The sequence below is a fragment of the Tupaia chinensis genome, unplaced genomic scaffold (assembly GCF_000334495.1).
Source record: "Tupaia chinensis unplaced genomic scaffold, TupChi_1.0 Scaffold000661_1, whole genome shotgun sequence".
Taxonomy (NCBI): Eukaryota; Metazoa; Chordata; class Mammalia; order Scandentia; family Tupaiidae; genus Tupaia; species Tupaia belangeri.
Genome location: NW_006160183.1, coordinates 4,491,984 through 4,503,821, shown reverse-complemented (window position 1 = coordinate 4,503,821; position 11,838 = coordinate 4,491,984). Strand labels below are relative to the sequence as shown.

General features: G+C 53.1%; 1 long non-coding RNA gene across 2 annotated transcripts; it reads right to left on the bottom strand.

The window, feature by feature from the left end:
* Positions 1–290: 290 nt before the first annotated feature.
* LOC114009908 (uncharacterized) lies at positions 291–6,208 on the bottom strand. 2 transcript variants are annotated; one of them, XR_003551301.1, is made up of 3 exons: positions 6,011–6,208; positions 3,508–3,613; positions 291–609 (listed from the first exon to the last, which is right to left on the bottom strand). It is a non-coding gene; the product is annotated as an uncharacterized LOC114009908 (long non-coding RNA). The 2 variants fall into 2 exon arrangements; XR_003551300.1 differs by lacking the exon at positions 6,011–6,208 and adding an exon at positions 5,021–5,106.
* Positions 6,209–11,838: the final 5,630 nt, after the last annotated feature.

Here is an 11,838-nt window from a genome sequence, read left to right as displayed (position 1 = left end):
GAGGCATCTTCAACTCACGATTTGAGGTCTAAGGTTCAGGGGCCAATTCTGGAGAGGCTATGACATGGTTGAGAACAGTCTTCCCTTGACCACATGGGCCCTTCTCTAACTACCAAATCCCACCTAAAGTCCCCATCTTGGGACGCCATGGAGGGATCAAGTTTTCATTTCATGCCTTCACAATACAACCAAGTCCCTACACATGAATTAAGAGGGGACATGTGCACTACAGCACGAATCACAAAATCTTCAAATTCTGTAGTAACTGTCTGTTGCTTCCTCATACATTATTCCAAATCTTAACAGCTGAAAATAAGAAACATATTTCTCTCATACACTTTCCGCGGGTCAGGAATTTACAAACGACTTGGCAGGGGGGGCTTGGCTTGAGAGTTCATGAGATTGCAGCCAGGATGTTGGCCATGGCTGCCTCCATCTGAAGGCTCGCCTGGGCTGGAGCCGCTGATTCCAAGACATGTCTGCCAAGCTGGTGCTGGCTGTTGGTGGGAGGCCTCGGCTCCTCACCTCATGGGGCTCGGCTCCTCCTCTCCGTAAGGCTGCCGGAATGTTCTTGTGGCCTGATAGGTGGCTTCCTCCAGAGTAAGTCACCTGAAAGGTCAAGGCAGAGCCTCAATGTCTCTTTCTTTTTCTTTTTTGAGAGAGATTTTTGTTATAGAGCACATGCACTCACCTGAGAGACAGAGAGAGGCAGAAAGACAGCAAGAAATCACCCCCAGGGTGTATGGCCATGCCACTATCCCTTCTCCTGCATTCTCCTCTTAGGATCTTGGGTGCGCATGCACATGTGCCTGGAGTGAGTTTTAAGCCACTGGGTCTGGGACTCGAACCGCAGTTGACTACGTGGGAGTCCAGCGACATAGCCATTATGCTAATTGCTGGTCCCCTCAATGTCTTTGATGACAAGCCTGTCTTGGAAGCCTCTCCCCCATGTGATCTGCGCTCTTGGGTTTATGTATTGGAGGGTAGATCTGAGGGCCGAACAAGGTGATGTGTGGCTTTCTGAGGACAGAGTTGGGCACTCAGAGGATTCCTGAGACTAGGCAGCAGAGCCCCAGCCCCCTCAGCCTGCCGGGAGTGGCTCTTCCTCACAGAAGGTGTCCTGGTACCTCCAGACTGGAGAGCTGAAGGAGCCTTTAGGGGTCTGGCCAGGTGAGGGGCTGGTTCTGACCACTGGGCAACTGAGTGTGTGGAGTGCGCAAAGGTTATTGTGAGACTGGAGAGAGATGCTGGGGGGCTCCCAGAGGGAAGGTGGAGTGCGGGCCCCCAAGGGACTTAGAAGTGAGGCAAGTGGGGAGTGGGCAAGTGAGGGACAGGGCTCAGAGACGGAGAGGGAGTCAGAAAGTCCAGGGCCGGGCCACATGGTCCTCTGCTTGGCCAGGGTAGCATTTTTCTAGACTCATCCATGGGCACGAATTGATGGAATGATGTATTGATTTATTTATTCTTGCGTGCCTGCCAGGTGCTGGAGGCTACAGGTCCCTGTCCTCAGCAAGCTTGCAGCTTAATGTGGAGGTGCCATTGGTGAAGTGTGACGAGGGCGGTGACAGACGGGAGGCCCAGGGACCCCATGTGCATGGCAGCTGCCTTGCTGGGAGAGGGCTGGGAGGCAGTCAGGAGGTGAGGTCAGAACTGCGTCTTGAAGGAGAGAAGGAAAAAGTTAAGCCAGAGAAGACGCTGTAGGCTGACAAAAGAACCCGAACCAGCGAGTGCACAGGCAGAGGTGTGACAGGTGTGACGCAGCATGCTGGCAGGGCAGGAGCGGGGTGGCTGCCGCGGGAGAGTGTTGAGAGATGGAGCTGGAGGGACCAGAAGAGGTGCAGCTCTGCTAGGGGTGGGGTGGTTTGGATTTCTTCCAGAAAACAACAGACAAATTATGCAGGAATTTGAGCAGAGGCATGAAGGGACCAGCTTCACAATTTAGCAAGGCTGTGGGGGTGCAGGGAGGATGGTGGGGAAGGAATGCAGGAGGAGAGAGCAGTGGCCCAGGCCATGCCTGAGGAGTAGGTGCAGGGGCAGCAAGGGGAGAGCACATCTGCGAGAGGTTTAGAAAGTGGAGTGGCCCTGGTCAGGCCTAGAGACTGCTGGGCAGCCCATCCCAGCTCATCTCGGATGGACTGTCAAAGTCAGGTCCTAGACTGACAGGTCTCAGCCCAGCAGCGCAGTCCCAGCCAGTCCCAGCCCTGAGGTGCTGCCCTCATCCCGGACCTCATCCCTGACGGGCGCTCAGCCTTGCAAGAGCACAGCCTTCACCCAGATGGGAAACCCTGAGCAGAACTGGCAGGCCCCTCAGGAGCAGAGAGGGCTGTCCCCTGGGCTGGGGTCAATGAGCTGGAGACAGAGACCTGCGCCCTGTGGGGTGGGCAAGTAGCCACATGGGGTTCCAGAAAGCAAGGAGGAAATATGCACCTGGTCGTCCACCTGAGAGGCAGCTAGGGTGCTGGGGGATAGCCCACCCAAAGTCTACCAACCCCATAGCCCCACACAGAGGCTGTGACCCTTGAGGTGGGAGTTACCCCACCCTTGAAAGGACCTGGCTGTGCTGCTCCCTCCCCACAGCAGGTGGCGCCATCGCGCTGGGATCAGACAGAGGGGCCTGGGAGCAGGAGGGAAGGACCAGAACCTGCCAGGGAGGGCACTCCAGCCCTGCTCCCCCAGGACCTGCTGCTCCTTGGGCCCCCGCCAGTGCCTCCCTGCTCCAGTCCCTCCTGCCCACCTGTCAGCCTCAACCCCAGCTCTCCCTGCCTCTCTCCTCTGTCCTGTGCCACCCTCCCTCCCTGACTTCAGCTGGGGTCCTCAGAAGCCGGCTCACGAGCTGGCATCATCACAGGATGGGGGACTCCAGGTCTAGCCCATGGGATGCGTTTGCAGGTGGATGTTCCTGTAGGGTCTCCTCTGAGCAGCCCCAGCTCCGAGGGCTTTCCCAGGGGACGGGGTTCCAAGACAATCGCTAGGGGCATGGGGGGCTTTCTATTGAATGACAGAGGAACTACTTCCCTCTCTCCAGAAGCCTCTACCCCCTCATCTCTGGTCTACAGCCAAGCAGGACCCAGGGAGCCCAGGGGCCAGCTGGGCCTCCCCCATCCTCCTGGTGCCCTTTCTCCCCTAGTTCTTCCCTTTTTGTCCTGAGAACTGGGCCCTCCTCATGGGGATCCCCCCGCCCACGTCGGATAGATCTGGCCCTGGTGACGGCAGAGCTGGCCTAGGCCGTGTCCCGGGGAGGAGTGGCCGCAGGGAGTGCAGCGAGAATGAAGCCCGGATGCTCGGACAGGAGGTCCCGTAGAAAGAGCAAGTGAGGACAGGTGTCGTCAGGGGAACTTCCCAAGGGACCCCAGAAGAGCCAAAGTTGGGGGGTGGAGTCCCAGGGCAGAAGCTTCTATTCATCAGCAGGTTTCTTATCACACAGAGAGAGGGGAGGCGAGTTCTCAGGCATCCCGGGCAGTCTGTGGGAGGGAGGCTGAGCTGGCAAGGCTGGCTTAGGGTCCATACTTGTGACGGAAGTTTCCGACTGATGTGAAAGTCTTGAGCTGTAGCCTGCGGGAAAGTGACTCCTTGCCTGATTGGTGGCCGAGGGTGGCATTGCTGGGAGGACTTCCTGGAGGAAGGAGATACAGGTGAAAAGAGGGGGAGGTTTCCAGGATGATGGGAACGTTGTAAGGATAGGCACCAAGAAGAACCAAAGTTGGGGGGTGGTATGGGGAAAGTTGGGGAGACGCTAAGGGCCTAGCATACAGAAGACACAAAGATTTTGTAACAAAGTGTGGGAATAAAGGGGATGGAAGGAGGTGCCAAGAGCTGCTCCAGAGACAGGCACACACCCCTTCTGGTAGTTGCAAAAGCACCCCGATTTAGGGAGCAACTCAGTGGACCCTCATCCTACCAGCCTCTACCCTAAGCTTGCTCACAAACATGAAGGTGGGGCTTAAAAACCTCACCCCTTTGGCCCCCTCTTCCAGGGCCCATCTCTACCCAGGTACTTGCTGGGCAGCAGCTACCCCAGCTTCCTGCTGCAGATGGGGTGTTTGTCACCCCGAGGTGACTGAACAGCTGTAACCCCCACCAAGATGGCAGCTTACCCAGACAGGGGGCCTTTGTCTGGTCCTGACCCTGTGGGAGGCCCGGCCATGGCCTGAGTTTGCTCAGTGTTAATTATTGACCAGGTGCCCAGGGACAGGGCCCCTCTGGCCAGCTGGAAGGAGGACACAGGGCTAAGGCCTTGGCCTCCCACAGTATCCGGTGGGGCTCACCTGGGGCCAGTGAAGGGCACAGGTCTCAGGGAGACTCAAATGCCTTCCCCACTGCCCTCAAACCCAGTGGCACCTCAAGCCCAATTGTAGAAAGTGCCCAGCCTGAGTGGCTGAACACTCTGGGTTGGGAATGTCCTCATATTGACCCTCAGAAGGACAGAGAGAGGGAGGAGAAAACAGGAAGGGGGTGGGGGATGGAGAGGTGTGAGAGTCTCTAAGGAGTACATAGCTGGACACTTAGACCCAGTGACGCTGTCCTCAGCAACAGGTGGCCATAGAACCCCCACACACACCCTTCTGGGGCCCCTGGTGGAAAATTTCAGCCTAGAGTGTGTTTGGGGGCAGTGACTCATTCTGAACCGGAGGGAAGAGCATGAGACCCTCACCCACCCCTGCCTGGCCTGACCAACAAGGGCTTCCAAGGAAGGGGACAGAGCCAGTGAGAGAGTGAGAGAGGGTGAAACCACGTACGGGGAGGACCAGCTCCCAGTGCTGGGGATCAGCCCACGTCATCGTCCGTGATCGTCCTGAGCAGCCCGTGAGCCGGTGCTGTTACCAGTCATTGTACAGATTAGGAAACGGAGCCCCGGTCACAGAGCCAGGAAATGCAGGGCAGAGGCAGCCTGAATCCAGACCCATGACCTGCACCACTGTTATCTGTAGGGGTCAGGGGGAGGGGGGAGCAGGGAGGGGAAGGGGCCCCATGTGCAGGGGATTGCAGAGGTGAGTCCTAGGGAGCCTGGACCCCTGCTTACAGAATGCCTCTGAGGTAGATGCGGGTGGGAATCCAGCCTCTTCAGATAGGAAGCCTGATCCCCAGGATTCTCCACAGGGACTGCCCATGGGTGTCGGGTGAGTGCTGTCTCAGGAGCCTCCTAGGCCTGCCCCCAACCCCGGCTTTCCTTGTGAGAAGTCAATATTGATGTTTTACAACCCAGGATAAACACACCTTTTTTTCCTCCCATGGAGGGGTTATCTGGTCTGGAGGGTTAATGAGTGACCACTTGGGGGTGGGGGGTGCTGTGAGAAGAAAGCAGCTATTCAATCCAGTCCCTGCGGCTCAGCCTCTCCCTCTCCCTCCCCCACACCTCCTTCGCACCCCCAGAGTGGGTGACTGGCTCTGCCATTGAGGTAGGAGTCCCTGGGGCGTGATTGGAGGGCCGTTCAGTGCAAGGCTTCAGAGGAGAGCGTCTCTGAGCAGGCACACCCTGGGAAGTGTTGGCAGGCAGGCGTGTCTGCCCGTGGCTGCCGGGCCCCACCAGGTTAGGCATGCAGGGAGAGAAGACACAGTTCATGTCGCAGAGCACACGCAGGTGACCCAAGATGACATGGGCTTCTCCTCTCACGGGCAGGGCATGGGAGTCCGCCTCTTGCGCTGTGCGGGCTTGGACAGGTGGCTTAACGTCTCTGGGCCACTGATGTCTCATCCCTCCTCTAGGGTGGTTTCAAGAATTGAGTGAGGGCTTGTATTAAGCAAGGAGAAAATAGAAACTAGAGAGACTATAAAATTCAAACGGGCTCTAGCCTCCTCTGCCTTCTGTGAGCAGAGCCTAATTCGTCTCTGGGATTGGTGGCCCTTTTGCCAAACCACAGAAATGGGCCTTTGGGAGCGGGTGGGAATAAGAGCGTCCCTCCTCAGGGAAGAGAGGCCAGAAGCACATACTGAGAGGCACAGACAGGACCAATGAAGGAACACTGCCCGAGAGACAGTGAGAGATTCCCTGTGGTGGGAGCATGTGACGTACCTGGGGACACGGTGTGCAGCCTTGAATTTGAAGTCCTTTTCAGCTTCTATAAGCACCCTCCACTGCTCCTGAATTTGATGGAATGTTTACCACGCGCAAGAGCCTTGGGTGCAGGGCTGACCGGGAAGAATGATGGAGGGGACCCGCACTGGCTTAGAGAAAGGCAGGGCAGGGAGAGACAGTAGGGCCAGAGCTGAGAGCCACGGTGAGGAGCAGTGACCTCAGACAGGCACACTGAGGCGAGTAACCGAATGCCCACCTCCAAGACCCCGGGGATATCAGGGTGTGGGAGGAGGTTCCAGAGCTGCACAACTTGAGGTCACAACGGCCAGAGACACAGAAGAAGGGACCTTGAGAACATCGATCGTGTTACCAATGTCCATTACGGTGGGCTGGGTTCGGCTCTGGTAACATGGAAGTTGAGCATACATTCACCTGCCCTGGATTCCTGGTGGGACCTGTGGGTGACGAAGATGGTAAGACGTGGTCCTTGCCCCTCCAAGAATTCTCTCAAGGGCACATAGACAGGTAGAAATGACTAAGTGTCTCCCTACAGCCGTTCCTCCCGTTTTTCCCACTATGGTGGCGTCTCCAAGCTTTTAGCTGGGTACACGTGGCCCAGATTAAAGGCTGCGTTTCATGGCCTCCCTTGCAACTAGGCGTAGCCAAAATGCCCATGCTTTAGCCAAAGGGAGGTGAACAGGAGGTACACATGCAAGGCCTAGATTGCATACTCCCCTCCCCTTCCCCCTGCCTGTTCACTGGAGTGAGAACCTGGGGGTGAGCCACATCGAACTACATGACCGAGGACCACGTCCCCTGAGTCCTGACAGTTTGGCAGAGCGGAGCCACCAGGTCAGCTCAGACTCTCACGTGGAAGATAACACGTCCATCTCGTTTAAGCTACTGTTAGGCTTGGTCTTCCAGGTACCACTGCCAAAGTCTATGCCATAAGAAATGTAGATGCCTGGAAGTAGGGTGCTGTCCTACATGATTCTCATAGACGTGGCATTGGCTTCGTAGTCGGGGGGAGCAGGTGCAGACCGCAGACTGGAAAGTGGGTGAGCCTCAGTATGCTCCGGCCAGAGATTTAGTGAGCCTCTCTGTGCTGCTCTGGCAGGAAGGCCAAGTGTTCGCTGAGCCTGCTGCTCTGGGAAAGTTTAAGAATTGGTGCGTTCTAGCTATTTCTTCCTGCTTTCAGCAGATTCTTAGAAAAGAGAGGTGAGGCAGAGAACTCAGGTTAGACCAGGCCCGTCTGCAAGAGAGAGCTGCTGCTTGCAATCAAGGCTGATTGAGTCTCGTGATTTGGAGCTGCGAAGAGCTGTAAAAGCCAGCTGCTTCTGTATCCCAGATGGAAGCGGTGACCTGAGTTGGCTCTGCAAAGGCAGCCTTCGTAGGAGTTTCGACTGTGGCCCTGAGCCTTTCTCAGACTTTCCAGTTAAGAATTCTCTGCCAGACAATGGGAGCAAGCCCAGGAGCCAAGATCAGATTAAGGGTGTTCCCTTTCCACCCAAGCCTATTGTCTCAGATAGCCTGGAGATAACAGGATTCAGCTCAGAGAGGGGTCTGGGCAGAGCACAGAGACCAGGAAAAAAAGTATATACCACCTCTTTTCAGGCTGAGGAACTCTGTCAGGACAGAATTTTTGGCTGGAGTTACATGGACATGGAACCGACTAGAAACAAGTTAGTCTGGAAGCCCGAGAGAAGCATGTTCTTCAATGCCCACTTCAGGTCTCTAGTAATTATGGAGGAAAAGAACCTTGTAGGAGCCTCTCAGAGGGCAAGGAGGACACTGAACAAGGGAGTTGCTGCCAAAAAACAGAAGAGCGAGGAGTCTTTATACCTTCTAACTAGCATCTCTTGGTAATTGCTATGGAACAGAGCCATTTGTGTAGTTCCCATTGTTTTATGTTCCAAATAAGTTGTTGTTTTTCTTTTTCATTGTGGTATATAGCTCTTGTTTCATCAGTATGTGTTGGAGAAGGGTGGGGCACCAGCAGTTGGCGTAATGGCTATGTTGCTAGACTCCCATGTGGTCGAGTCCCAGACCCAGTGGCTTAAACTCACGCCGGGCATGTGTGTGTGCGTGCCCAAGATCCCGGGCTGCTGCTCTGGGAAAGTTTAAGAATTGGTGCGTTCTAGCTATTTCTTCCTGCTTTCAGCAGATTCTTAGAAAAGAGAGGTGAGGCAGAGAACTCAGGTTAGACCAGGCCCGTCTGCAAGAGAGAGCTGCTGCTTGCAATCAAGGCTGATTGAGTCTCGTGATTTGGAGCTGCGAAGAGCTGTAAAAGCCAGCTGCTTCTGTATCCCAGATGGAAGCGGTGACCTGAGTTGGCTCTGCAAAGGCAGCCTTCGTAGGAGTTTCGACTGTGGCCCTGAGCCTTTCTCAGACTTTCCAGTTAAGAATTCTCTGCCAGACAATGGGAGCAAGCCCAGGAGCCAAGATCAGATTAAGGGTGTTCCCTTTCCACCCAAGCCTATTGTCTCAGATAGCCTGGAGATAACAGGATTCAGCTCAGAGAGGGGTCTGGGCAGAGCACAGAGACCAGGAAAAAAAGTATATACCACCTCTTTTCAGGCTGAGGAACTCTGTCAGGACAGAATTTTTGGCTGGAGTTACATGGACATGGAACCGACTAGAAACAAGTTAGTCTGGAAGCCCGAGAGAAGCATGTTCTTCAATGCCCACTTCAGGTCTCTAGTAATTATGGAGGAAAAGAACCTTGTAGGAGCCTCTCAGAGGGCAAGGAGGACACTGAACAAGGGAGTTGCTGCCAAAAAACAGAAGAGCGAGGAGTCTTTATACCTTCTAACTAGCATCTCTTGGTAATTGCTATGGAACAGAGCCATTTGTGTAGTTCCCATTGTTTTATGTTCCAAATAAGTTGTTGTTTTTCTTTTTCATTGTGGTATATAGCTCTTGTTTCATCAGTATGTGTTGGAGAAGGGTGGGGCACCAGCAGTTGGCGTAATGGCTATGTTGCTAGACTCCCATGTGGTCGAGTCCCAGACCCAGTGGCTTAAACTCACGCCGGGCATGTGTGTGTGCGTGCCCAAGATCCCGGGAGGAGAAGGGATTGCCATGTGGCCATCCCCCCCGGGGGAGGGGAGTGATTTCTTGCTTTATGTCTTTCTCTCTGTCTTTCCAGCGATCGTACACCCCTATAACAAAAACCCCTCCAAAAAAAAAAAAAAAAAGAGAGAGAGAAGGGTGGGAACAGATAACTTGCTATTCAGTGGGTCGGTCTCCAGGATGTAGGTAGGCAGATGCCGAAGTTATGGTATGTGACGTTGTTTCCCTCGAGAGCTAAAGTTTTGCGTGTTGTGTGTGAAAAGAAGGGTGATCACAGATAATTGGATGGCTAAAGGGGTGTCCTGTAGAAGATGCATTCACCCCAAGACCCACTTTTTCCCCCTTGTCTTTCCTAGTAGAACAACTCTTAATAGCGAAGTACACAGCCAGCCAGAATAAAACTGCATTCCCAGTCTTTCTCGCAGTTTGTCGTGGGTATAACTAAGTCTGGCTAATGGGATGGTACAAGTTCTGGATCATACTCTAAGAAGTCGAGGGGCACTCTCACCTTCCCTTGTCCCCTGTCCCGATGGCTGCCAGGCAGACATGTTGGAGCCCATGTTGCACCACGCCTGTGAGAGCAAACCTTAAGGGTGCCAGAGCACAAAGACAGGAGAAACGGAGAACCCAGCCACGCTGCAGAGCCGAGTAAGCATGCCGGTGAGGACTTTCACGAAAGAGAAACACACTTGTTGCTATAGTTTGAATATGTCCTCTCAAAGTTCATGGGTGTGAAACTTAACCCCCAATACAACAGTGTTGAGGGACCAGCAGGTGGCGTGGTGGTTAGGGCGTTGGACACTCCCACATGGCTGACCCCAGTTAGAGTCCCGGACCTGACAGCTTACTTGCTCACTTTCTCTCTCTCGCTTTCTCTCTGTGTGTCTCTCTCTCTGGTCAAATTAAAATGAATGAATAAATTTAAAAAAATTTTTTTAAAAGAATGATGTCCCCAGAAAATTCAAAATAAATAAATAAATAACAACAGTGTTGAGTGGTGGGACCTTTAAGAGGTGACTAAGTCATGAAGGCTCTGCCCTCCTGAGTGGATTAATGCCGTTCTGGTGGAGTAGGTTCCTCGCAAAGGATTGCGTTCGTCTCCTTTCCAACTTCTCTTACCACTTTCGTGCTCTCCTGCCTCTGCCATGGGCTGATGCAGCAAGAAGGCCTTCACCAAATGCCACTGCCTTGGTCCTGGACAATGCAGTGAGCGATTGTTGCAGGGCGATGGGATGCAATGGGGTGCAGTACCGTGGGATAAATGTTCCAGTAGGGTACACGCATGGTGCTGTAGGGACACAGTGAAAGAGTGACTCCTTCCGTCTAGGGGAGGGCTGGGAGGTCTTCCAAGATGGAGTAATAATTGAAATAAGTCTTGAAGGATGAGAGACTTTTCCAGACACACAGTTAAGATGAGCAGAGAGAACACACTTGACAGTTGGAACAGTTGGAGCAAACGCTCAGAGTGCTAAAAATACTTCAGGACTGGTCCTGAGGTATAAAGGGAGGGGTGGTCCTGGGAGATGGGCCCTATAAAGGCCCTTGAATGTCAAGCTGTGGTGTTTAGACTTTACCATGTGGAACCTCTGAAGAGTTTAACAGGGAAGTAACATGATCTGATTTTTTTTTTAAGAGAAGTTTGGCAATAGTGTATGAGACGTATTTGAGAAGAGGAAGCCTGGGAGCAGACAAAAGGAACTATGTGAATGTAGCGTGTTGATTCTGACTTACCCACAGAAAACAGTATTATAATAGCGGGTTACGTTCCTGGCTACAGGCCTGATGCACAGATTTTTATGAAGCTGACCACAAAACCAAACTCTAGTAGCTATAAAGGTGCAGCCGTAATCTACATCATGAAGTTTTCTAAGTAGTACACGAATAACTAAGTAGGGCCACACAGTGACTGTATTGGCCTGGGTTCTCCTAAGAACCAACAGAATAAATACATAGATCAAAGGGATTTATTATAGGCATTATCTCACGTGATCACAAGGTAGAGAAGCTCCACAATAGACTGCAAGCTGAAGAAAGCTAAGAGACTCTGAAGCAGAGAAGGTGGGGGGGTGCAGTTCCATTTTAAGGCCCGAAGGGGCCCCTCAGAAGGCTGCAGGTTCAAGTGTCTTTTGGAAGCTACTGATCCTGAGCTGAAAGGTTAAAGAACTTGGAGTCTTTTGGGCTGAAGGGGCACAGGGTCCAGGAGCTGGCAGCTGAGTAAAGCAGGGGTGGAACAGGCAGAAAACGTACAAGAGCAACACACAGTATGCTTTAGAAGGAAGGGTAGAGAGCAGGGAGAAAAGGAGAAATCAGAGCGCCACATATTTTGTCCATCCCATGCTTCCAGCCAATTAGATGGTGCCCACCCATACGGAAGGTGGATCTTTCTGTCTCAGCCCACTGACTTACCCAGCGATCAAGTCAGGCAACACTCTGATAGACACACTCAGAAACAATGTTTCACAAGACTTCTGGCATCCTTCAATCCAGTCAAATGGACACCTCAAATTAACCATCACAGTAGCTAACTACAAAAATATGTGTGTATGATATAATAAAATGCCTTTTTTTCATATTTCTGCCTTTAAAAAAAATCTGCTGTCACGGGACCAGCAGTTAGCGTAATGGCTGTGTCGCTGGACTCCCACGTAGTCAACCGCGATTCGCATCCCGGACCCAGTGGCTTAAACTCATGCCGGGCGCATGTGCGTGCATGCCCAAGATCCCGAGAGGAGAATGGAGGAGAAGGGATTGCG